This window comes from Peromyscus eremicus, chromosome 12 (assembly GCF_949786415.1).
Source record: "Peromyscus eremicus chromosome 12, PerEre_H2_v1, whole genome shotgun sequence".
Taxonomy (NCBI): domain Eukaryota; kingdom Metazoa; phylum Chordata; class Mammalia; order Rodentia; family Cricetidae; genus Peromyscus; species Peromyscus eremicus.
In genome coordinates this window covers 11,633,351-11,660,067 of record NC_081428.1, presented here as the reverse complement: position 1 = coordinate 11,660,067, position 26,717 = coordinate 11,633,351, and the positions used below count along the sequence as shown (strand labels likewise).

Here is a 26,717-nt window from a genome sequence, read left to right as displayed (position 1 = left end):
ACATATAAAGAATGCAATGTCAACAGCATTTATTGGGTACATACCATACATAGCTAAATGGAGACCAACAACCTAGCAGGGGATATATTATTTTATGCTATGTGGTGAGACAACAAGAGACTCAATCACAAAGATGTGGCAGCTAGTATGAAAAGTGAAATGATATGCTTCTAAACTTGGCTCAGTAGGCTTTGTTGAACACCATCATAATCCTGGATTCCAGTGTAATGAAGATTCCTGACAACATCCTCAGGATGTGATTTTTTATTCCTCTGTGCATATGCATGTGTCAACAGCTGTCATGGTAATTCATTTGCCTTAGAATTATAAACAAGTTAGGTAAGAGTTTGATGGACACACATAAGCTTTTAAGTGAAATGCTTGAGTCTTTAAAGGTACTGTTTACAACTAGGATTTTTCTACATCTAGAAGTGTGTGTGTGTGTGTGTGTGTGTGTGTGTGTGTGTGTGTGTGTAGGGAGAGAGAGAGAGAGAGAGAGAGAGAGAGAGAGAGAGAGAGGGGGGGGAGAGAGAGATGATATATTTTATAACATATAATTATAAATAATACATAATTGTATGTTATATACTATTAACCCTATCCCCCCTTAATAAAACTCTCAACGTGGGTTTCGTTGTATCTCATGGTCCATTCTCAAGCCCAGTAAGTAACAACTGCAGCAAAGACTTTTGCTGCAAGAGATAAGGAGATTAATGGCATTAAGGAGAAGCCTTCCACTGCACTGGAATAAAGGGAAAGGTACCCTCAGCAAAAGACTCCACCCAGTTAAGTTTCTTACTTATATACAAGAGTCTAATCAGTTTTCTGCTACTTAAACAGTAACTGAATCATAATGTGTAAAGGTCACAACTTACATAAACCACCAGAGAAACCAAAATAGGTGAACACAGACATTTTCTTCAAGGAAAGGAAATGACATCTATTCACTTGGCAGTCTAGCATGGATGTTGTCGGACAACCTGGTGACCTTTTACCTATTTTATGGAGCCAGTCTTCACCTGAATCTCCCCAAATCCTGAGCATTGTTTAAGCCCTAATCCTGAGCTTTGTCTCTCAGTCAATAGAACCCATTCTTATGAAGGATGTCCCATGGATTTTGCATTCTCAGTCAGCAAAACCGATCCCTTATGTTAGTTATATATCCTGCCTCCCTAGGCCATTATCCTGAACACTGTCTCTCTGTCAATAAGAACCCATTCCTTTTTCAAATTTTATTTTATTTTATAATTTAATTTAATTTCACATATCAGCCACGGATTCCCTTGTTCTCCCCCCTACCGCCCCCTCACTCCTCCCAGCCTGCCCCCCATTCCCATCTCCTCCAGGGCAAAGACTCCCCTGGAGATTGAGTTCAACCTGGTAGATTCAGTCTAGGCAGGTATAGTCCCCTCCTCCCAGGCTAGCTGTGCTCCCCTGCTAGAACTTCCAAACAAGCTCTCAAGAACCCATTCTTATGGTGATTTACTAAAGAGATGTATGTTCTGAGGGAGTTTAGTTGTAGACATGCCTAATAATTTGTACTGATAATTGTCATAAGAAAACTTTTCTCCAAAGCTTCATTGTGTTTGAATGTGTAAGAAAAACAAGCCAGTTGGTCAGACTCTAGAAGTCTTTGACCCAGCATGGGCTAAAGTCATGCTGACCCAAGTTTTGTTCTTTGTATTTAGTTTGTTTGCTTGTTTCTCTGTGTAGCCCTGGCTGTCCTAGAACTCACTCTGTAGACCAGGCTGGCCTTGATCTCAGAGATCTGCCTGCCTCTGCCTCCAAGTACTGGGATTAAAGGCATGTGGCACCACTACTGGACTCCAAGTTTCATTCTTAACCTTAATCAGATCATTTCCCAGCCAGCTGTGACACTTGCAGAGACTCCCCATAAGAAAGCTGCTACTGATGAGATACAAGGAGGCCAGGGTCTACCCCAAGGTGGAAGTCAAACTGGGCAGTCTTGCTTAAGTTATGGTGGCTTTATAAACACGAAAGATATGAGAGTAAACAAGTTGTAGAATTTTCCTTCATGACTTCAGAGAGCCACCAAAGCCATTGTGTGGCAAGGGAGTGACTCCTCTGAGAAAAAACAATGAAAGGTCATTGTATGAAGCTGAATTTGAAGCCTAGGTTGCCATGAAGATGCCAAGATACGGCAATGCCACAATATGGGACATGTGACAAGGAGAACAAGATACAGGGAATAGTGCCAGCCCAAGAGAGACATGTTACAGGCAGTAAAGCTGGAAGGTCAGAGCCGTCAAAGCCCTTTGATAAAGAACATACATACAGGACTTGGTGTTTTCACTGCTGGGTTTTAGTCTTGCTTTGGTCCGGTATTTTCCCACTGTTCCCCCATTCTTTCCTTTGAAAACTTTAATATTTATCCTGTGCCATTATATCTTGGAGCCATTTAATTTACTTTTGCATTTGCAAAAATATTACAATGAAGAGATTTCCTTAAGTCTCAAAAGAGACTTCAGACTTTGGAATTTTAAATATGAAAGCCTGTGGAGACTTTTGAAGTTTGACTAAGTGACTTTTGCATCATCATATGCCCATAAAACTTTGGGGTCCAGCAGGTAAAATGTTGTGGTTTGAATAAGAAATGTTCACCATGGTCTCAGGAACTTGAACACTTCATCCATAGAAGGTGACACTGTTTAAGGAGAATTAGCTGGTGTGGCCTTGCCACAGGAAGTATGTTGTTGGAGGTAATTTTTAAGAGCCATGTCTACCAACTTCTCTCACTCTTTCCACTCCATTATAAACTCTAACCCTCTGGAACCATAAGCAAAAATAAACTCTTCCATCCATAAGTTACCTTGGTCATGGTATTTTATCACAGTAACAGAAAAGACACTAAGATACCACCAAAAGAATACAACTTATTAAAAACCTAAATAACCAGGAACTTTTAGAACAGATTCCAGTGAAATTTGGTAGATTGATTGAGAATATATGAAACAACCTCTGACCTTCCAATCCTGGAAAATCTAGAATAGACTAAATCTTAGACACATATGAGTTACAAATATAAAATAGGAGAATATAAAAATGTTCACTAACTCTTCAGTTTCTTGCCTCCATGTACCTGACTTGGGTTCCTCTCCTGACTTCCCTAGATGATGAACTACAAGCTGTAAGATGAAGCAGACCCTTTTCTTCCCCTAGTTAGTTTTGGACATGGCGTTTACCATAGGAATAGAAACTGTAACTCAGACAGGTGGAAAGGAAAGGGTATTGGGGTACATGTGATACATGAGCACAAAACAAAAGGATGAGGAGATCAGCAAGAAGAAAACAGTGAGTATGGGGGAGGGCAGTGGGCAAAGAGGAGAAACTAGACGAAGTATGCCACATATGTAAGAATATGCAATGATGAAAGCTATTAAAAACATTAAAACTAAATACAAAAGATATCTAAAAACAGCTAGACTTTGCTCAAAGTCCTGTTTCTTGGAACTGTGATACTGAATGCTCTGCAGGTGAATAGTCTAGAAGTCTGAACACTGAAGCATAACCAGATTGTAACCATCACTGCCAGCCCTCTACCATTCCAGAAGCAACAATGAAGCAAAGACAATTCAACCCTCCTTTGTTAAATTCTCTTTCTCTACCATAAATGCAAAGAGGTTCTCTCCTCTTCTGTGTTTCTGTCTCTCTCTTCCTTCTTTCTCTATGTCTCTCTGTCTCTGTTTCTCTGTTTCCCTCCCTCTTCTCTCTCCCCTCTCTGTCTTCTTGCCCCCTCTCTCCATCTTCACCATGTGTTCTTCCATCCCTTCCTCCTACTCCTCATCTCTAATTAGACTCTCTGTTGCAGCTATCTACGAGACTGAATTCACAAGTTCCACATAAGCAGCAAATGGGCTGATCTGAGTCTGTAACCATAAGCGGCAAATGGGTTGAGCTGAGTCCATAGCCATCTAAATGATCCCAATAGAAATACTGGAGTACCGTTCTTCAACTTCTGTACTTTACCAATCACTGCTGCACTGTTATTTAATTACTATTAAAGGCCTTGAAGCAACATGTACACTATTATATTACAGCACTATTGGAGATATTGAAACATATTCAAGTTTTAACTTGGCATTGCTTAGTGTCCGGGACACAAAAAGTATTTTAAGTGGAAATGTATTAATTTATTTATGTGTGTAATTCTATCACAGGTATTTCCTCAAGTCAAATTTGTGTCAGCTAAAATGTGTTATTTGATTTAGGTTGTATATGGTTTCATTAAACTGATATATTTCATAGGAATTATAATTGGGAAAGAAGACCTGAGTATTAAAATTTTAAATAGAAAAAATAATATAATCCATGGATAGCATTCAAAATATTTTAATATAATTTAAGGGGCTTGTAATTTTATATACTGTCAGAATAATAAGGTATTGTTAATGAAATTGTATATAAGGAAGTTCATACTCTGATATCCTAAATATTATTTGTGGTACATTATGCAAACATACTTTAATTATTTATGTAAGACCTTTTTCCTAAGAAGTAACTACAATCAGATACTTTCTTCTGAAATATTATTACTACTTTTCCCCTTCCTTTCAAAATTAATATACTACTTTGTTCTAGAAAGAGTTCGAGAACAATTCTTAGTGCCTTGCATAATTGGGCATGAAAAGAAATTATTATTGAAACCCCGTTAAAAGAATCAAATGTCATCTACACTTCCTCTCAGACTTCTTTAGACAGTGCAATCATCATTCCCTAGGGAAAAGGTTGAGAAAGTAAGCTGTTATATAAAATGTCCAAATTCAAAAGGGAAAAATCAATGAATAATGTCATCTGTTCTTGAGAATTAACCCTGATGCATGTCATGTTCTCGCTGCTGGTTTCCTTTTGCGTTTACTCACACTTGAAAAGTAAAGCTGATTAACAATGCATGGAATCTGCTAGTGCATATGAACACACTTATGAGTGCACGAATATGCACACAAGTGATGTATGCTACCATGTTTTCAGTTCTTAGTTCAGGTCATAGAGTGTAAACAAATAAGAAAACTTGATTCACAGCTGTCAGATCAGAGTGGTATTTATATACTTATTTTTCTTTTTATACGGCAATACTGTTCTGTATCTGTATAAAATGCATTTTTTTGCAAAAGAAATTAAATCAGAGAAAAAAGTAAGCATATTCTGTTACCAGCAGTATTAGAAAAAATAAAAACAGAAAAATACAGCAGTTTCTGGAAACATTTCTGCAACCTTGCCAAAAAAAAAAAAATACTAGGACTATGTCATGTATGTACTTGAACTGTTTGTTCTCAAGCTCACTTTAGGAATGGAATTGTGGCCAATGTCTCAGAATAGGGCCCTGGGGACTCTGCTCACTCTCTTGTCCAATAAAAATATGAAAAATGATAGACACTTTTCACATGTCTTCCAAAAATGACATACTTTAGTTTTGTGCTTACTAAGCCTAAGGATTTGAGATAGAATGAAGTTAGAAGTACGGAAGTCTTGAAAAAATTAGTGGAATTCTTCATAACCTAATAAATTAAAGTACTTTACATAAATTGTATTTCTCTTTGCCATGTGATATAAGCATATACAGATATACATATGCATATATGTGATTGTGTGCATGATTCAGAAAGCATCATGAAAATACACTTAAGCTTTCAGGAAACTGGATGATATATATATATATATATATGTATATATATATATATATATATAAAAAATACGTATTATATATATGTATATTAGAGTGGTCCAGGTGATACCATTTTTTAATGATAAGTGACTGACTGTATACATAAAGGCTATCTCATAATCAAAACTTTTGTTATCACAACACGCAATAGAGTAATTTCTAGTTATAATTCTGTTACTGTGATAAAATGGTCTGACCCAAAGCAACTTAGAGCACATGGGTTTTTATTTAATGTGTCTTACACTCACAGGATATAGTCCTTCATTTAGGGAAATCATGGCAAGAACTCAAGCAAGAACTTGAAGTAGAAACAATGGATAAACACTGCTTGCTGATTCACCTGATCTCACACTCAAGTAGCTTTTTTTATACAGCCCAGAACCATCTTCCCAGGGAATGGTGCTCCCCATTGAGAACTTGTTACATTAGTTAACAATCAAGACAACATACACAGACATGTCTGCAGGACAATTTCATCCAGACAATCCTTTTATCAAGACTTTCCGCTCAGACAAACCTAGCCTGTGCCAAGTTGACAGGTGATGCTAAGAAAGGAGAAAAATCATCCATGGTTTATCAAATTCTCAAAGGTCCATATTCCAAGAACCTCCATATGCCAGTCATTTGTACATAGCAGTGGAAAGAACAACAGAAGTGAATTTCACTGGCTTTCTGTCTCTTATGTCTTCACTAGCCTGATAGCCTCTCTGTCCTTTACATGCTCTCTGACAGCCATACTGAACTATTACCTTAAAAATGTCATCCTTCCCATTGTTACACTTCTTTTTAGTTCTCCTTCTTTCTTTCTTATTCTATTGCATTTTTAGATAATACTTTCTTTTATATTCTATTGTATGTTTAGATCACACTCAGAGTAAAATATTTTGTGAAATTTCCCTAGCTCTCTTTCTTTCCCCTCTCCACTTTGGAACATTGAACCATTTTTCTTCTTCCTTGGTACATAGTAAAAACTGCTAATTTGTGTGTGTGTTCAGTGAGCAAGACTGTTGGTACCTTCACTTTTCATTCCTCTACAGTTGGCATTTTGTACAGTACATGTCATGAGGTAGGTGTTCAGATGACTGAATGTCAGATTTATTTGATTAGTATATGAAAACTCCATGTCTACATTCTTTGGATGTGCAACTTAATACAACTACTTTGATGCCCAAATCAATATTATTACTGTATTAGTCATTAATTACTGTGGTGGTTTGATAAGAACGGTCCCCATAGCCTCATATATTTTAAATGCTTTGCCCCAGTTCATGGAATAGTTTGGCGAGGATTAAGGGGTGTGGCTTTGTTGGAAGAGGTGTGTCATTGAGAGTGGACGTTGAGGTTTCAAAACCCCACACCATTCAGCTCTCCCTTTCTGCTTCGTGGTTGTTGCCTCATTACATAACCTTTGGCTACTGCCTCAGCACCATATCTGACTGCTTGCTGTTGTTCTCTGCTCTGACAGTCACGGACTCACCCTCCGAAACTGTCAGCAACCCCTCAAATAAGTTCTTTCTTTTATGAATTTCCTTGGGTACAACAATATAAAAGTAACTAAGACAGTTGCTCCTACGGCATTTCAGTTAACTTACATTATTTATCTCCCTGTTCACATTTGATTTTTAACAATAACCCAATTGTTCTTTTAATAGTGACAATTATCAAGAAAGTAACTTAATTCAATGTCTTTCTAAACTGCCAGCCAGTAAAACTCTCTTGTGTGCCCAATTATTTTTAATTGGTCCTTATCGATCTGATCCTCATTTTTCTTGCTATGTTCTGCCTCGGAGAAGATCTCTTTTGTTTACTTCCTCCATCAGCACTGGAACTCAAATCTCACCTCCCAAATTGGGACACATTTTCAATAGAGAAAGCAGAACAATTGGATGACAACCAGAAATTTTATTGATCGTATCATGATCTCATAAAGCAGAGCTCGATGGACTTGATATACCAATATCAAGGTCTAAAGCTTCAGTTGAGTAACCAAGTGGAAGAAGTAATCTTCTAGGTTAGAATATTGTGTCCTACAGAGTGTGTTAAGTAGCAAAGTAACCCTCAATATATGAATTTATTACTCATGTAATCAGAAGTTATCAGACAAGGTACTGCAATATGATCACAAAAGTAAGTCTTCTTACAACTCCCACTAGAATTCACTAGAATTTTTACTTCTCATAACCACAACGCTGAGGGCATAGTCCCTAAAGAAGCAACACTTCCATCAGAGCACACAGCGATATGCTGTTTCATTAAAGGTTAGGGCATTCTTCATATGACTCAAGGCACAGTGAGAATGAGTTCCCGCTGGAACCAGTAAATCTATGAGCGGAACCCAAGAGATTTCCTGACATGCTTCTTGATACATTCTTACCAAGAGTCCTGGACAATAGACAGGATAACAACACAATGAAAAGGGCACAATGGCTATAGATCATTTAGAATCAGTTCAGCACCTATAAAACACCACTCATCTGAGGTGCTGGCAGAGGTTAAAAAAAAAAAAAAAAAAAAAAAAAAGTAGCCCAGGTAATGGGAAAAGCAGCTATTAGTCAAATTAGGCATGATGACTCATCAGAAATGGGAGCTGAAGCAGAAAGTGTTATGTTAATTATTCATTTTCTACTTTCTATTCTCTTTCTCTTCAATGCCTTTTCGGAAAACCCTGGGATTTCCCTTTCAAGTTCCTCATGGGTATAAAAGAAGGAGCTCTTGCATCATGTAACATCAGTAGAATTCAAATAATGGGAATTCCCATAGATTGCGAAAAGGGAAAAGAATGAGATAAAGTATATATCTCCCTGGGTCCCTTCTCGGGTTGATGACTATATCTCTCTACCAAAGGCTGATTTCTTTTAGCCATTCTTTTCTATGACTGGATTAATGCTCATAAAGGTCTTGTGGTGTAAGGATTGCCCATGTTTACTGGCCCCTACAGTATTCATTCCTAAGTTGATTTCCTTGAATTTGATTGGTTTCACTGAATCTGGAAACAACTATCATTTACTAATTTCTTTAATGCTACCTCTATCAAAAAGTAAAATAAGAGAAGAAAGGCATAGAACCTGGTACATAGTTACCCACATCCATGAGTTGCATTATGTAACATATTTACCAAATTTTCTTTTTTATATTAAGAAAAAAGAAAAAATAATTTTATGTTCTTTGTTTCATATTAAAGAGCCTATTTCCAACATACTTTTGAATGAGAACAAAGATAGCTTACCTAAAGTTAAGTAAAGCCGTGATATTGCTGATATTGGTGGGGGAAAAACAGGCAATAACTGCAAATATAAATTTAAAAGACAATAACAATGTAGGGGCTGAGAGAAGTCAGACTTGGATTAACTGAGTCACACCTGAGTTTGTCAAGTGGTGAAGAAGGTCTCAGGTAAGTCAAGATGCTGTCATTGATGGGAAGGAAAAAACAAAATAAACAGCACTAAGTCTGGACTTCCTAGCATTAGAGAGCTTGAGAAAGTTCAGATGACTTGATACAACTTAAGGGTCCTTGTAGGAGGCTAGCAAGACACCCAGTCCCCACTCTCCACCTGCTGTGTACACAGGAGCTCACTTACCTGAGTCCCAGCTGCAGCTCTTCCCTGTATTCTGAGCAGAAATTCCTCTTGGTGGTCCCACAGTAGCTGGAGCATCAGTGGAAAGGAGAGGCAGAATCGTAAAGAGTGGCTCAGGATCTCCTCCGAGAGTTAGACATTTCTGGAAACAAACCATTCCAAGCACTCCACACTCACAACAGAGCCACCCTGTGCTCACTGCCTGCTTGGTTTGCTGACTGCTATCTGAAGAGAAGCCGGCCTGACACCTGAGCTGCCTCACAGTCAGGACTCCACCACAGTGGAGGAACTCTTTAGACTGGACATACAAATTCCATGGCAAACCCTGTGGGCAAAAGTATAAATCAGTTGTTAATTCACAAATATGAGAAGGCTGTGAGATTGAACAACCATAAAGTCTTAGAGAAATCAGGCAACTGATTTGAGAGAAAAATCCAAAACTACAAATTTATTTTTAATTCATGTAATCTCAGAAAGAGCCGAAGGGTATTGCATTCCTAAACTAAATCAGGCTACTTCTTAAAATAAGCAGTAAGAGAAAAAAGAAAATTCCTTAGAAATTAAAATGTTATTGTCAGAATTATCACATGAATTAGAATAAAAATTATCAATCATAGATTAATAATCTAAAATAAAAAGATAAATATTGTGATGTTTTTCTGTCAGCTTAGCAGCTGTACAGGAATCTATTGATATTTTAATTATCAACTGTGGCCCCATAGTCCTCAGTCAGCACCCCACTGGCCACTCAGGCCATGGCCTGGAGGCCCTTCAGTAGCCCTTCTGCCATGGCTGCAATATAGAGGTTTAAACCAAGTCTCTATTGTGCTATTTACCAACAAAGACTTGGAAGTCAAATGTAGGGGTTAAAAATCTGCTAGATCAGAGAGGCCAAGAAGTAACCAGCTTGTCATTGAGGTTTATAGTTGTCACAGCTGGGTAAGATTATTGGTCCCTTGACAGTTTGGAAAGAACCTTGCTGTATTATAAAAGCTGAACTTCAGAAAGGAGGGTTTTAGACATCATATTCTTCCTCATACCACTGTACTTTGAAAAGATCACAAATCTCAGAAAGTACAATGAATTTTCAATTCTAGGTGCAACCTTTTTTCATTTAAGTGTGAAAACAAAATTTTAAAAGAAATATAGACTATGATGTTTTACTGTCTGTGAGTCTCTTCTGCAAAAATAAAAATATCATAACCTAGAGAGACAAAAGACCAAGTAGGAAAGAATGTATGGATCTGAGAGTGACCTTGCTGAATGGTTTCCTGGAGCACAACCCCAGGTGGCTTGAACATGAGAGATTTAGACACTTGTGAATTCTAATGGTTAAAGATACCTACTGCTTTTTTTTACCACAAAGTCAAATAAAAATCCAGAAAAAAAAGAACTTGTGCAAGCATATGGTTCAAATATATATGTTTAGAAAAAAAAACACTTCATTTCTAAGTAACCAAATGACTGAGAGGAAACAATCAATTTACCATTGAACTGCAAGATACTGAGCAGAAAACATGCACCCAAAACTAACCAGGATATCGTCTGCATGTTAAGCAATTTGAGGTGCTATTACATTTACTAATTTGTTTGTGAGGTCTGTGGGGGTTTTTTTCCCCTGTAGGTAGAAAGAAAGGTTTATTCAAACTGCCAAGGTTACCTCTGGGGGGGTGAGCAGAGAGAATAGCAAAAAAAAATGTAGGGAGAACCTGCCAATTTTAAGGAGACAGATTGTGGTGGAAGGATTCTGTGAGCTGGAACAGCCTGGGAGTTAGAGTAGTGGGAGGTGGGCGAGTGAGCCAGGATAGCCTGAGAAGTTAGATCTGCTATGGACGTATCTGAGTTAATAAACAACTAGATGCCTCATTGTGGAGGCAGTTGGCTGGAGGGGCTGATAAGGGAAGTAAGGGCGGTGGTGGCCCACGCCTTTAATCCCAGCACAATGGAGGCAGAGGCAGGCAGATAGATCTCTGTGAGTTTGAGGCCAGCCTGGTCTACAGAGATACAGGACAGGCACCAAAACTACTCAGAGAAACCCTGTCTCGAAAAACAACCAAACCAAAAAAGATAGAGTGTGTTTATGGGGAGAAGCCAGTGCAAAATTACCATGGCATACATTTGGAAGAGGACAGCATTTAGAAGTTGGTTTCTTCCTTCTAACACATGACTAGAAGGGATCAAATCCAGGTCAACAACCTTGGTGCAAAGTATCTTTAGAACCCTCTTGTCAGCCCTTAAGTAATTTAATTTTCTCCACAGTCTTGAGATGAATGACATGATAAAATTAACTCAAAATGCAATTACCTTCCTTCTCCAATCTCCAGCCAAAAAGGAAGTAAGACTCAGTGCCCTAAGGGACAATATTTGAAATATGTAATGGGAAGATTCCTGGCTCTAAGTTTAAATATATTAAGTACCCATCTATCAGAATATTCAAATGATTCCTCATTCAAGTAAAAGGTTGAAATAGTAATTTATTTTCTCATTTCCATATTGAACAAATATTTATAATACTCTTATAGGTGAGGAAGCATATTCAGAATACAAAGAAATATAAAAATATATCTATCTGTATATAAATTAGAAGAAAACCTGCCAGATTTTCTGGACATTCTGGAAAGAAAAAGGCATGATTGGAATCAAGACTCTTATTCCTGGGATCTCTTGTCTGCTCAATATTGTTTCAGATGGTTTTGACTGTTTGATCATAGTAATTCAAAATTAGCCTTCTAGGTATTTCCAGGAGAACACTAAAATCCTAAACTATATTTAGACAATGGACATACTTCACTGTTTGATCCTTTGAATGAAAGACAATATGATTGACATAATGAAAGTTTCAGTATTCTATGATGGTGTTTCATTTGGCCTTTCTTATTTTAAATAATGCATGAGAAAATGGAGCCTGAGAGAGTGATGAGCCTACAACACTGAAGACATTCATATAGGTATAGAGACAGAAAGAGAAAGATGTAGAAGGCAAGCAAGGTCATGTGATGGTGAATTACATGCTCAATGAAAACCTTATAGAAAAGGAAGAAATTGAGAAACATTGTGTGATACTTATAAACTCAACCTGTAATCTACCATGGGAATTTCACCATTTGACCTTTGAGAAGCTTCAAGTTCCCACATCTATAATAGGTGATTGAGATATTTAAAAATTAACTAAATCGTGTGATTCAACCTCATCCCGTAGTATTAGTCAATGCAACAAATGACATAGATATTATTATAGAAACATTAATTCCCAGAAATAGCATGCTTACAAAAAGTGACTGAGTTAATTAATTTCTTTGAATGATGAGGTTTAAGGGATTCAGTAAGCATGAACAGGAAAAACATGAGAGTCAGTAAAATATTAACAGCAGTGTTAGACCAGGAATGACAATTTTAACACTGTTTCATGCTTCATTAATCTGTTACATTTTCTGTCCACAAATCTAGTAACCAGTTCAAAACCTTGATCACACTCTTGTAGCTAGAGTTTTCCTGCCTGGCCCACAGTCAGGACAAATCTCTCTCACCTGCCAGTCCCACAGCCGCTCAGACCCAGCCAAGTAAACACAGAGACTTATATTGGTTACAAACTGTATGGCCGTGGCAGGTTTCTTGCTAACTGTTCTTACAGCTTAAATTAATCCATTTCTATAAATCTATACCTTGCCACGTGGCTCGGGGCTTACCGGCATCTTCACATGCTGTTTGTCATCATGGCGGCTGGCAGTGTCTCTCTGACTCAGCCTTCCACTTCCCAGCTTTATTCTCCTCCTTGTCCCGCCTACACTTCCTGCCTAGCCAATGGCCAATCAGTGTTTTATTTATTGACTAATTAGCAACACATTTGCCATACAGAACATCCCACAGCACACTCTGGAATAACACATTACAAATATGAGAGGTGTGATCTCTTTTGTGTCAATAGGCAACAGAATATCTAAAGAAGCAGATATGACAAAGAAGAATGGCCCCTTGAGCAAATAGCTACGTAGTGTAAGTGTAGTTGGTTTCTACCTTCATTCTTTACTGGGAAGTTCTCCCTTCATGGTTTAATTGCTTTATATAAAGAGCTTGAGTAACAACTGAAGTACCTCAGACTTTTTAAAACACATCAGCATGTATATATTTCCTCTGAGAATTCTGTAGGAAACAGCTTATTTGTTTAAATAAGGTACCTAATAGTTACCACACAGCAGGCTGCCATTAAAACAAATTTAACCCAGCACTTGGGAGTCAGAGGTAGGCAGATCTCTGAGTTTGGGGCTAGTCTGGTCTACAGAGCTAGTTCCCTAGGAGCCAGGCCTACACTGTATTGAAGCCCCCCAACCAAAAAAAAGACAAATTTGATGTGTCTTGTGCATCATCTCTGTACATTGATAATAGAGAGCTACTGTTATTCTAGCACTCTCCAGACTGGTAGGTGGGGACTTAGGGGATGCTGGACTTGTCAAGATCTCACAGAAGGACAAGATCCAAAGCCCGAGATTTGAAATGATATGCCATCCTAGAATGAGTTCTTGTATATCACCAAAAAGTTCACAACTTAATAAAACTGTCCTATTAAGACATAAGTACACATAAATATACATATACAGAGATACCTATGTGAACATATAAAAAATTGAATTGAGATAATTATAACTAAATAGTAGGATTGTAAGTATCCCTCTAATTGTTGACTTTACCCTTTCCTATCCAATTGTAAATTTCTAAAATGGACATTTACTGTTTTGAAAGTTGTGTTAGATGGAAATTGCAATCGATTTCTCCTAATTTAATAAACAACTTTGGATACAATTGTATAATGATGTCAATATAAGATTATAATAGTAAGAAACACAATTTATATTTGTACCAATAAGTCTAATTAGTTTTTCAAGTACTTAGGGATTATTGAGACATTTTCTGCTTTTAGAAACATTGCCCCTAACTAGATCCTGTACTCAAGAGTTTTGTTCTCACCCTGGGAATATTATTCAAACAACTATTCCTGTATTGTTTAGTAAGTCAGAGTTCTCAAGAGTATCCAGTTGTTTTGAGATTTAAGTATGATAGGTATTTTAAACTTACTACCTCACAGAATCAATGTAACAGATACAACATAACCATTTATAATATATGACATCTATCACAGAAGCAATTAATGACATTTTTATTTTATTCTACTTATATCTTTAATTCACTGATGTCTCTGAAAGCAGCAGGTGAAGCTCTGTGCGCACCCCCCACTCCCTATAGAAATTCTGCTTTGCTTTGCTGACACCCACTACCCTTGGATGGTATGGACAATTATTTTTCCCCAATGTCTTGTTTCATTTATAGCTGCTATTTTAATCATAACCCTTAACTAGTTTCTGTATTAACATTTAAAAATGACAAAAAGCTACTTCTTTGAAAACATGTTGAAAAACTTTAGTATTAAACAATTCAAACAATTTCCATCTCTTTTAAGTTTGAACAAGACAGGTAGAAATGGTGGAGAAAAGAGGACCCACGCTTCAGTTGATTTACGCTATTTCTGAATGTTCTGGTTTTTGTTTTTGTTGTTGTTATTTGTTTTTTAAGGCAAAGGTGGTGGATGAATCCAAGGAAATAGCATCATCTGGACACCATGGGATTGAAACACATATGAACCCACACAGACTGACAGAACACCAAAGACCTCCACAGGTTCAAACTAGACAAAAACTCAACCCTAAAAGGGAAATCAGCCACAAAATCCCACCCCTAACCAAGAAACTATTTGTAATTGATACATATTTGGAAAAGGAAAATCAGTTTTCTTTGATAGAGTGTCACTGATTATACCAACCACACTCCAGAGCAGGCCCCACAGCCAGAAGTAGTTATACAACACAGACTCCATGTTATCTTGTGTAATTTTTATTTTGCTTTGGTAATTTTTTGTCTTATTTGGTTTTTGTTTGTTTGCTTTGATTTTCATTTTTTTTATGTGTGAAAGGACATAAAGTTGGGTGGGTAGGAAGGTAGGGGGAGTCTAGAAGGAGCTAGGGGAGGGGAAATAATATTATCAAAATATATGAAATTTGAGGGGGCGGGAGGGGGGAGAACAAGGGAATCTGTGGCTGATATGTAGAACTGAATTGTATTGCAAAATAAAAATTTAAAAAAAAAATTAGTTGATCATTCATATACATACAAAAAACTAGATAGTGTCTCCCATGAGCGCAAATGTCTATGATAATAAAGATTGAATTTTAAATGCTAAAGACCTGAAATATTAGATATAATGAAATATTGAAAACTGTACATTTAAAAAGTACTCTGAAACAAGTGTGCATCCTTTAAGCCCAACTTTTCAGACATTGTGCCCATGGTATGTTCAGATTATTGCTGTGGGATGTATGGCAAATGTGTTGCTGATTAATCAATAAAACACTGATTGGCCGTTGGCTAGGCAGGAAGTATAGGCGGGGCAAGGAGGAGAATAAAGCTGGGAAGTGGAAGGCTGAGTCAGAGAGACACTGCCAGCCGCCACGATGAGAAAAAGCTTGTGAAGATGCCAGTAAGCCACGAGCCATGTGGCAAGGTATAGATTAATGGAAATGGATTAATTTAAGCTGTAAGAACAGTTAGCAAAAAGCCTGCCACGGCCATACAGTTTGTAACCAATATAAGTCTCTGTCTTTACTTGGTCGGGTCTAAGTGGCTGTGGGACTGGCGGGTGACAGAGATTTGTCCTAACTGTGGGCCAGGCAGGAAAACTCAAGCTACAGATTATACTATAAAAGTAAATATCATAAAATAGAAATACTTTCAGTGAACATGGACATATAGAATTATTTTAAGTGTTTTAATATATTGTATGAAATATAATTAAAATGAAGTAATTTTAAAATCAAATGCAACAGAATTATGATTAACAGATGTGATTTACTTACTAATAAGATGAACTTATTAATTATATGTAGCTTGAGTTTTCTTGCCTGGCCCACAGTCAGGGCAAATCTCTTTCACCTGCCAGTCCCACAGCCTCTCAGACCCGACCAAGTAAAGACAGAGACTTATGTTGCTTTCAAACTGTATGGCCGTGGCAGGCTTCTTGCTAACTGTTCTTATAGCTTAAATTAATCCATTTCCTTTAATCTATACCTTGCCACATGGCTCATGGCTTACCGGCATCTTCACAAGCTGTTTCTCATCGTGGCGGCTGGCAGTGTCTCTCTGACTCAGCCTTCCACTTCCCAGCTTTATTCTCCTCCTTGCCCCGCCTATACTTCCTGCCTAGCCAACGGCCAATCAGTGTTTTATTGATTAATTAGCAACACATTTGCCATACATCCCACAGCAATTATATCTCTTTCACAGATAAGGATTCAGATTTTACTTAATTCAAAAGATGCATAAAGTTACAACTAGGTAAGTATTTGAAAATAAATTCAGATACAGTAACCATCATAAATTTTATTTTGATAAAAGAGTAAACTCTGGAATGGAACTTTCCCCAGCTAGCATATTCACGTGGAATTAAAATGGACCATCTGGACCTAAGATCAGTGTTCAATCCACATGACTTCAACAGATTAAAGATCTCAAGGAGACTTAACTTGTTTCCAATTGGCTTGGTAGTTTTAAAAACAAAATCCTCAAAACTATTCTGATACACCTACCATTAAAATAATTGGCTTTATTCCATGAACAGTATTTTGCACACAGAAAATGTTCTATAAATATCTAATACATCATGATTAATTACAATGCATTTCTTAACCAGATGAAAATCAAATACAGCCTTTGAATAGTCCAGTCATTTTTCTTAAAATCCTTTAACTGAAATAGCTAGGGATCTTCATGACCTTCAAAAGTCAATAACGCTATTCGGATTTTTTCCTCTTTAAAAATTTCAATACATTTATTTATTTAATTGGTGGGGGGAATGGGCATGTCATGGTGTGCTAGTGGAGGTCAGAGAACAAGTGTCAGGAGTCAGTTCTCTACTTCGACCATACGGCTTCCAAGAGTCAAACTTCGTTCTCCAGCCTTGGCAGCAAGCGTCTTAATCCACTGAGTAATCTCACCAACCCTGTTTTCACTCTTTAAACATTATTGTCGTAAGTGAAAATTTCTGTGTAATAAATGTTATAAAGTTCAACATTCAGAAGAAATTAATATACCTATCCTGTCCATGTTCTCAGCCTATTTTCTCTGAAAATAAACTTAAGAGTGAGTGAATATATTCAGTGGTAGGGAAGGAAGGACTCCAGTTACTTTTGTTTAGGAATCCTCATTATGAGAATAAAACTGGGTCTAAACATCTTTCTTGGTCTATTGCAAATAGAAACCAGAAGGCATGAGGGAGAAGATTGCATGTAAGAGAAGTGGGGGGAAAGATGTAGCGAGAAATGATCAGAACAAAAGTGTGCATCTCTCCAGATGCTATAAGAAAAGGCTGTGGCCCACATGCTCTGCTGCATTTCACCATAAACTGAGGAGTCCTTCATACAGAGTATGTGTGTTCTGAAATGCCAAGGAGTGCATTAAGATATCTTGGCTCTAACTAGAGTCTCTGTAAATGTCAGCACATTTATCATACTGTTTAGGCGCCACACTACTTAAAACCACAGCAAAGGATTTATCTCTTTCCATTTTGTTTGGGGTCAAAAGCTTCCCCAAAACTACTGCCCCAAGTTTCAAGTTACTTTGTTTTTCTCAGTCTTAACCAACATATGAGACTCCAGGGCCTCTCAGGAAAAATAATCTAAATTAAATTAATTAATGATTTATAGAATGTGAGCTCATTAAGTTTATTGATGATTGTATCATTAAAGACCAATCTGGGTAAAAGAAAAACACACAGAGTAAAATTTGGTTTTGAGGAAGTATAAAAATGAGCTACCTTCTTAAAGCATTTCATAGCTTATTAGAAGTATGACAAAATAAATAAATGGCAACATGATGGTAAAGGAAATTTTAAAATGCATTTATACTTTCCAAGCTTTTAGGAAATCTACTATTATAGCACGTTTTGAACAAAAGATTGTGTGCATCATTCATTTCATATATAGCATATTTATTGCTACACTTACTGAATGTTTTCACATTGGTGAAGTTTATTTTCTGTTGATTATTTAAGCTACTATTGAATTTGTTAAAATTATAATCAATATTATTTAACAGAGGCAAGTAATTTTTGTCTAGATCACAAGCCAATGTGGTGAGGCCAACTAGAAGAAAGTATTTTCTTCTATCTAAATTTAAAAATATATCATCAATAGTGTAAGGAAAAATCTCTTAATTAGCAATGATTCATTTTTATTTATTTAGGAGTATTTTGATATAGGCACAAAATGGCTAATAATTACCTTAAAATTTCTGAGTGGAAGGAATTTCAAGTAAGAAAATCTTTCTCAAGTCCCATTAGTAAAGCATATACCATAAATTATTTACTAAAAAAGCAAAATAGTTAAGAAAATTGAAACTTGTATGTAAGGCAACACCATATGTCAAAATCAGACCCAAATCCTTTAAGGTAGGTGATGACCAGAAATGGTTGGAGTGGTGATGTTTGTAAGGGCTTTAGGCTGTTAGGTGGTAAGGCATCACCAAATCTCCCATTTGTAAGCATGTGGAATGCTAAATCATGGAGTGACCTTTAGAAGTCAAAATCAGTAATAAATACAGAGGAAAGAGGGTGCTATATTTATTTATAAGTGGATGTGTGTGAACACTGTCGTGTCACCAGTTAACAGGATACATGCACGTTCTAAACTATTTTATTGTTTCATAAAGAAAAACTGAAGGCCGATTTTATGGTGTTTTGGAAAAGGTTAGCCACACCACAAATGCTTGTTAACTGAAATCATATTTTACATTTTACCATCAGACAATATGCATTCATTGGAATACGTTTCATGCATATTTCCACTCCAGCAAATTCTATATGCTAAACTAAGTAATTCCTTCAAAAACTTAGCTGCTTCTCCCTCATCTAATGCATGGCTCTCTTGCATGGCACTTGCCTCATGTTTCAAATCTAGCGTCCGTGTTCTCATTATCATTGAGTTTTTTCTACTACATGATGATGTGTTATTATGAGTTTGATTTTTTTTCCCACAATGGGTTGGATTTTTCACTTTCCCAGAAATGAAGATAGCATGGCAAAGAATAGGCAGGGGAAGGGAATTCAGTTATCCTCTCTGCCTTCCATGCTTGTTTCCCTCTTGTTATGACACGCACAGCCAAAGTGTCTTCTGGAATGTTTTCATTCAAAGCAGTACTGTGCTGTAGACACCCTGATATATCCCAGAGCCTACTTTGAGTATCTGGTGCCTCCTTTGTTTAGCACACTACACAGATGTGCTGCTTTGCATGATTGATTCTCAAGTCTACAATTTTGTATTGACTTCTGCAAAAGAGGGGCATAATTTTACTGGCTATGTTTTTAAATAACAATAAGGTAAAAAAAAATCTCTGGATTCAGATGTTATTATATCCAGCAGACTGTCATGTAAGATGATTAACTTAAATGCATTGCACGCTGAAGTATTTCTTAAAATGAAGGTACCAGAAATAAAATCCCAGACATACCTTCGTTTATGGGCACCACCGTTTATGTGGTCCTCAGGAACAATCTTATTAATATATGCAATACTATAAATGTAATAATTGTCGTGGTACATAACATTCAGATGGAGAATTTGTGTTCTATCATTTAATAATGCTGTGGCCTGTATGCAAGTGTTCAAAATCATTAGTAAATAAGAGAGGCGGGAATTTCTGTTCTCATAAAGCTTAAGTTTTGCACCCCACCTGTGTGTAGTCAACCCAAGGTAGCATAGGGAACCAGCAATGAGATATCTAACCAGCGAAGTCCAGTTCATTCATCATTGTCCCTGACACAACTACCTACAACATAGCACTGACTGAACTAAAATGAAAGTCAGATTGATTTTAAAAATCTTATGTCATGACAAAGAAATACACTGCAAATTCGAGTCTGTATCTAGTTTAACCTTCTCCCCATATTTTGTTTCCTGACTTAATTATTTAAACACGGGGACTTAAGATACCAGCAACTGACATACTATCCAAAACCTTAGTATTAAAATGCCTCCAACTATACATTTTGAAAGTCTATCTTTCAAATTCATGATAATCCATACCTGCTTGTGTTGATAAGCACATAATTGTTTTTGCTCTGTGTGAATAATAGACAACAAATTATGTTCGTTAAAATGCATATAAATCAGAATTAAACAAACAGAACAGATATCAAGATTATCTACCGCTTACAACATTTAAGTATCTAATAGTAGTTGTTATATATTTATCTATTAATTATTTATGGTTCTGTGTGCTAAACTATGTTCCTTGTCCAGGCTGGCCAAGATTTCTACCAGGGAGCAACGCATTTAAACTTTAATTTTTTTATTATAAAACATGAACATACCATCCATGTTGTGCCATACTAGCATCTTGAGCTCAGGAGTAATCAGCTTTTCTAAAGCAGTATTTCTTTCTTTTTTTTTTTTTTTTTTTGGTTTTTCGAGACAGGGTTTCTCTGTGTAGCTTTGCGCCTTTCCTGGAACTCACTTGGTAGTCCAGGCTGGCCTCGAACTCACAGAGATCCGCCTGGCTCTGCCTCCCGAGTGCTGGGATTAAAGCCGTGCGCCACCACCGCCCGGCTTAAAGCAGTATTTCAAAGAAAGTAAAACTTTATTATAACTTGGAAGAGATGACGGCAAAACAGTAAATGTAGGGTGGACATGAGAAATGGCCACAGAAATGGCAAATTGAGAGTGGTACATGATTTCAGAGTGTTTAAACTGAAAAGAGAATGAATATTTTCATGACCCCAAGCATGTTTTGGGATCCAAAGAACCAATCCATTTCAATGTAAACCACAGCAATGGCTCATTCCATGTAACAATGTATTATGTCCTGGCAAGGAGCCCCTAGCAACAACAGTTGCCTTACCTTGTGAACCTCATGAAATGAAAAGTTCTGTATGACAAATGTTATGACCAGTCTTGCTCCAGAGAAAAATCAATCCTGAATGCAAAGACATGGTTGTGTGAGGATTATTGTTTGTGGGTTGTTGTATTTGTATAGGATATAAGCTGGTGTAATATAATAAAATTACTATATGTAAAATAATATATATTATTAAAAATATATTTTAGTATGCTTTTTGCAAAATATTTACTTGATATCTGGAGACCTGAGGTTTGAAGTGAATAAAAGGGGCCCAGAGCTTATGACAGTTAAGTCACATTCTTCAGGGATTAAAGAGACAGGGTTCAGAAAAAGAAGTTTCATGCTGCTAAAATTAGACAGAAAAAAATAGACTAAAGAAGTGAAATTGTAAATTTTAGCAATGCTAAGAAAATTTTATAAATAATGTGAGTTTACAAACAATAGCTAAATGTGTTCATTAAAGTTAGACTTATGCATAAGGAGTTAATCTTATATATCATCATTTGTCTTCTCTGTGTGTACAGTTTTTCAGGAATCCAGGGTGAAAATCAATAAAGTCTGTTAATAGGCAGGATAAAGAAAACATTGAACCAATCTTCTCAGGATTTATAACTGTGTGGGAATTAGCTTTAGAAGTTGGCGGTGTCGTTGTTCAGCTCCTAGACAGACTTGAGAGCTTAATTATTAACCATAAAGTCCATTTATAGAATTTCACAAACATGGTCATTCCTGAGAGCTCCAGGCTGTTTATCATCCTGCTCTCAGAGTTGACAAGGTCATGCAGAATTCCCAAGTGAAGACAGAACATAACCTCCAGGTCCAAATTCCCCAGGTTGGAGTAAAGGTACACTGGCCTGGGAAAATGATAAGGAGCCAGCTGGGTATTTTATCTTTCCCAGATCCTGCAAAACATCCCTTTGAAGGCAATTTCACCTTTGTGCAATCCCACCCCCATTCCATTAGCAACTGTTCAGTTATCTCAACAGCTTCTCCTGGGTTAAGTGAATTTGCTTCGGGGTCCTGAAAGGAAACCAGGCCCTTACAAGTTGCTAATGTGTGCGTACTAACTCATGACCAGAGCATATATAAACTCACTTGTAAAGTTCACTGGGGTCCTTCATGTCCTGCATTGCTTTTGCATTCCATGGTGAGCCACATACTACAGTGCTCTCGTGTTTTCATTCTGTAATCATGAACATCTGTGAGAGCATCAGAGCCAAAATAAACAGAATGAAACAGATGATGCTGTAGGATTATGCTAAACAATTTTTAAACAGGTTCAGATTTATGTTCAAGGAAGTACAAAGGATCCACATACACTAATTCCTGTTTGCAAAAGAGAGAGAGAGAGAGAGAGAGAGAGAGAGAGAGAGAGAGAGAGAGAGAGAGAGAGAGGAAGAGAGAGATCATCATTACAGCTAAATTATTCTTCAATAAATAAATGATTTCTGCACCAACCAAGAAGCATGCTTTCTCATTAAGTTTCAATATATCGCTGACAGTTTTTATTTTTGTCTCTAAGATGAAAGCCCATCTGTTTCAGTGAAGAAAGTTCTGAAAGTGTTTGGTGATCACTGCTATCAGTTTGCTCCTGGCTTGCAGAAACCCCTGGTCATCTCTGTCATGGTTACTGTCCAGCTTTGTGTGCACAAAACAAAGTTCATAAACTCATAGAAAGGGCAACAGAAGGCTGGCTCTTCCCATTGTGTTGCAGAATAAAGCAATCCAGACAGAAATGAGGACTGAACCACTGTGTTTAAAGTGTACTTTTTCTGATAAAAGTGCTTGCATTGGGTTTTATTCAAGATTAGTTTATTTTTCTTTCTTCTTTCCCCTCTAAACTGTTCTGTCCTTTGGAGTTTTTGTTTATTTATATTTGTTTGTTGGTCTGTTTTTCTATTTATTTATTTACTCACTTACTTACTTACATATTTTATGTCCTGGCCACCGTTTTCTCTCTCTCCTCTACTCTCAATCCCTTCCCCAATCCTTCCTCTGCCCCCACCTCCCAATCCACTCCTCCTCCATTTCTGTTCAGGAAAAGGCAGGCCTCCCATGGATATCAGCAAAACACAGCATATCAAATTGCAGTAAGACTAAGCAGCTCCCCATGTATTAAGGCTGGGCAAGGTGGCATCCTCTGGTTTTAGATGTCTTTCCAGTAGTAGCATGTAGTTAGAATTTTATTCTGCTGTCTACTCTGAAATTCTTTGCCTTCAATGAGATTCAATTTGACTATATTTTATTGTCAGTCATTTGGGTTTTTCGTTTTGTTTTGGTTTGGTTTGGGTTTTTTTGTTTTTGTTTTTGTTTTTCTTATTTCTAGAAATTTGATTTTTTTTTTCTAAAACAAGTATGCTGTTGAATCGCTCACCCTTGTTTAACATTTCTTGTTTCTTTCAGATTTTCAAAAACCTCCTTTGCTTTTTATTTCTATCAGAGCTACTTTTTGCTGTCTCGAATCATGTAACTTGCACCCTGTGATGATTAGCATTTATTGTTTATTCTTGCCCTGCTGGCCCTTGCTCATAGCATTTGGTTTTCTTTTGTATTTTGGGACTTTAGAGGGACACGCTTGTTGATATAAGAACATTCATGAAGTTCTTTCAGAATTAGATGAAATTACCTTCAGGACGAAATAGGCTTTCTTTCTGGGGACAATGTCAGTCTGAAAACACTTCATATTAAGTTCATAGTTTGAGGATATTGGGAGGTTTGGGAGTTTTTGCAGTAGTCATAGGGGCTGCGCTCTTAAGAAGTATTTACGGTCGTTTTGTGGGGTGTAAGTTGTTCTCCAGTTCCACTGGATTAGCAGACTGTTATAAAGCAGGTCTGCTCCTTGAATCTCGCCATCTCTGAGGCATGCTCAAGGGCCAGCTTGCTTCCTGCCACAGATTGAAGCAGCGTTCAGACCTCAGCAGACACCAAGTAGACACCAGTGCTGTAAACTAAGGATTCTCACTGTCTACAGCTAGGGGCCGCGAAAGCCAACTTGCATTTTGTAAACTATGTGGTCTCTTGGTGGCAGAAAGTGGAGCCAAACAATCTGTCTCTTCTTTTTTTTTTTTTTTCTCAGTGAAGAGTTTTATTTGATGGGGTGAGGGGAAGGATAGAGAGAGAAAGAGGGAAAGGAAGAGATATAGAGAGAGAAAAGGGTGAGGGGTGCACACTTCATGGAAAGAAAGCAGAAGAAGGAGAGGAGTCTATACCTTCTTGATGACCGAACTAATGATAGGCGAGCCTGTAACGTATTCCCCATTCCAGAGCTTTGGCTTCTGTCCCAATCTCTCTTTAAGACCACCAAATCTGAAGCCCAGATCTATTTAACCAAAGCCTTGCAGGCATGTGTTTGTAGTTTTGACCAAAATACCCAAGATATTAACTACAGAAAGGAAAGATTTATTTTAGCTTTTGATTCCAGAAGACTCACTCTCTAGTCTTTGGCCCTGCCTGCTCTGGATCATGGTGGAGCTGACTATCATGAATGACAGTAGGACCATGTGGCAAGGGCTAACCCTACTTGTGGTCCACAAGAAGTGAGAGTAAGAAGCACAAAGGTGGAGGAAGCCCTAGGCAAGATATACTTTCTCACCCTCGGGACATACTTCCTCAATCAAGCCGTACATCTTATAGTTATCAGAACCCTCCAAAATAGAAACGCCAGCTACAGGGAAATAATAGTACTAAATACTAATAAGTTTACTTAGCTTTCTTTTCTTTTATTCTTTCCATGCCGCCGAGCCTGACTCCAGCTCCTGGGCTCAACCAATGTTGCTCCCCGTGTTTCCTGACACTAGTTCTACAGGATTCTGACACCAAGCCTGGCTTAGTTAGTGGTGACATCATAATCACTATCCTACTGTTGCTATTAGTCATATGCCAAGGACACATACCATCTCATTTAATCATCAAACCCTACGAAATGAATCATTTTCCAGAAACACAATTGGAAGCACAGAAAAGGTAAATTGCATAAAGTCACACATTTAATAAGTAAGTGACATAAATAAAAATATCCTTTGATATCATGACTTAAGCCCACCATCTTTATTGTAAGACTTTATATGTAGACATTAGCTTCCACAGAGCAGTTGTGTTAAAACATGGGAGGGTAGCAAACACGCAGCTAATGGTGACAACATTTGATGTTCCCCAAAAGCCAAGTAAACATGTCTGTATGTCCACGTTGTCATAAAACCATTCTTTGGTTTAGAAATGGGTTAGCCTTGTCAAAAGTTAAGCCTCCAGAAACTTCACGAATTTTACATTTAAAATCAGAAACATACATGGCCAGGTCACTACAGTAATATGAAGCTTTTTTTTTTAATTTTAACAATTTTAGTAATTAATCTATGTTTCCACTTTACTATTTTATAAATAGAGATTTGTTCTTAAAGGTTTATGGTTTATAGAAGATCATGCAATGAACAAGTCCAAAGGAACTCTTATGAAGCAAGTTTACCTGTTACATACAAAGGAAGAACTCTGACTTATCAGTTCAATAGAATTAACAGTTGCACAGGGGAAGCATGGGTGAACTGCTATTAATTTTAGCCAGAAAAAAAAATGTTACACATCATGGACAAGATAATGAGATATAATACTGTTATTATATTTATAAATATAACAACCTGTAAGGTATTAACATTAATTAAAACACGTGTACATGCATAATTTAAAAAAAATAGTCCCAAGAATTTGACACCTACCAAAAACACTCATTCTTTTAAGGGATAAGAAAAGTATAAAGGAAGTATAAAAGTTCAATTAAATTTTCCAAACTTTCCCCAAATCCTAAAATACCAAGATATTTGAATTACTCTTTGCCATTTGGCTAACGATTGAATTGGAATTACTTTGAAATCAGTTGTTGTCAACAAACTTATTAGTTTCCCAAGAATTGGTCAATTGTTTCTTTTTTAGAAACACATTAATAAAATTGACTGAAAGAAGTTGGATTGGGATCATGTTGACTGAAATAACTGTTGTTTTCCTTGAAATGTTATGGACCAGATCCAGAAGAACAACCTTAAGTCACTCTTTCCAGTTATAACAAACCTACACATTTTTGAGGTTTCTGGAGGTAGAGTCATGGTCTTCATGCAGAGGAGGTGCTCTTACCCTGAGCTCTGCCCTATCTCTTAAACACTAACTTTTAAATTACCCTACATCCCCTAAGTCCATAGTGTAACTTCTGTGTGTGCACTTTTTTCCTCTCAGTTCTAGAACTTCCTCTTTGGACTTCAGCAGCTTTGTTAAGTAGTATGTTTACCTTAAAAATGAACACTGCAGGGCATACAGGGATGGGTCAACAGCTAAGAGCACTTGCTGATTTAACAGAAGAATTTAGTTTGGTTCCTGGAACACACATGGCAGCTGACTGTAACTCCAGTTGTAGGATGTCTAACACATTCTTCTGGCTTCCATGAGCACCAGATATACCTATGATGTACATATAGACATATAGGCACTCAGACGTACACATAAAAAAATCTTCAAAAATAAATGAATAAATACCAAAG

General features: G+C 37.1%; 1 long non-coding RNA gene across 17 annotated transcripts in view; it reads right to left on the bottom strand.

Annotated features, from left to right (window-relative positions):
- LOC131922794 (uncharacterized) overlaps positions 1-24,988 on the bottom strand; it is a 45,297-nt gene extending 20,309 nt beyond the window's left edge. For 9 of the 17 annotated variants that reach the window (XR_009382388.1, XR_009382399.1, XR_009382395.1 and 6 more), the window contains exons 1-4: positions 22,291-24,988; positions 21,196-21,270; positions 20,382-20,416; positions 9,262-9,327 (exon numbers count right to left, since the gene is read on the bottom strand). This is a non-coding gene — a long non-coding RNA (uncharacterized LOC131922794). Of the gene's footprint in view, positions 1-9,261; positions 9,584-11,562; positions 11,609-20,381; positions 20,417-21,195; positions 21,271-22,290 lie in introns of all 17 variants that reach the window. The other 8 variants (XR_009382394.1, XR_009382396.1, XR_009382390.1 and 5 more) reach the window with 6 other exon arrangements.
- Positions 24,989-26,717: the final 1,729 nt, after the last annotated feature.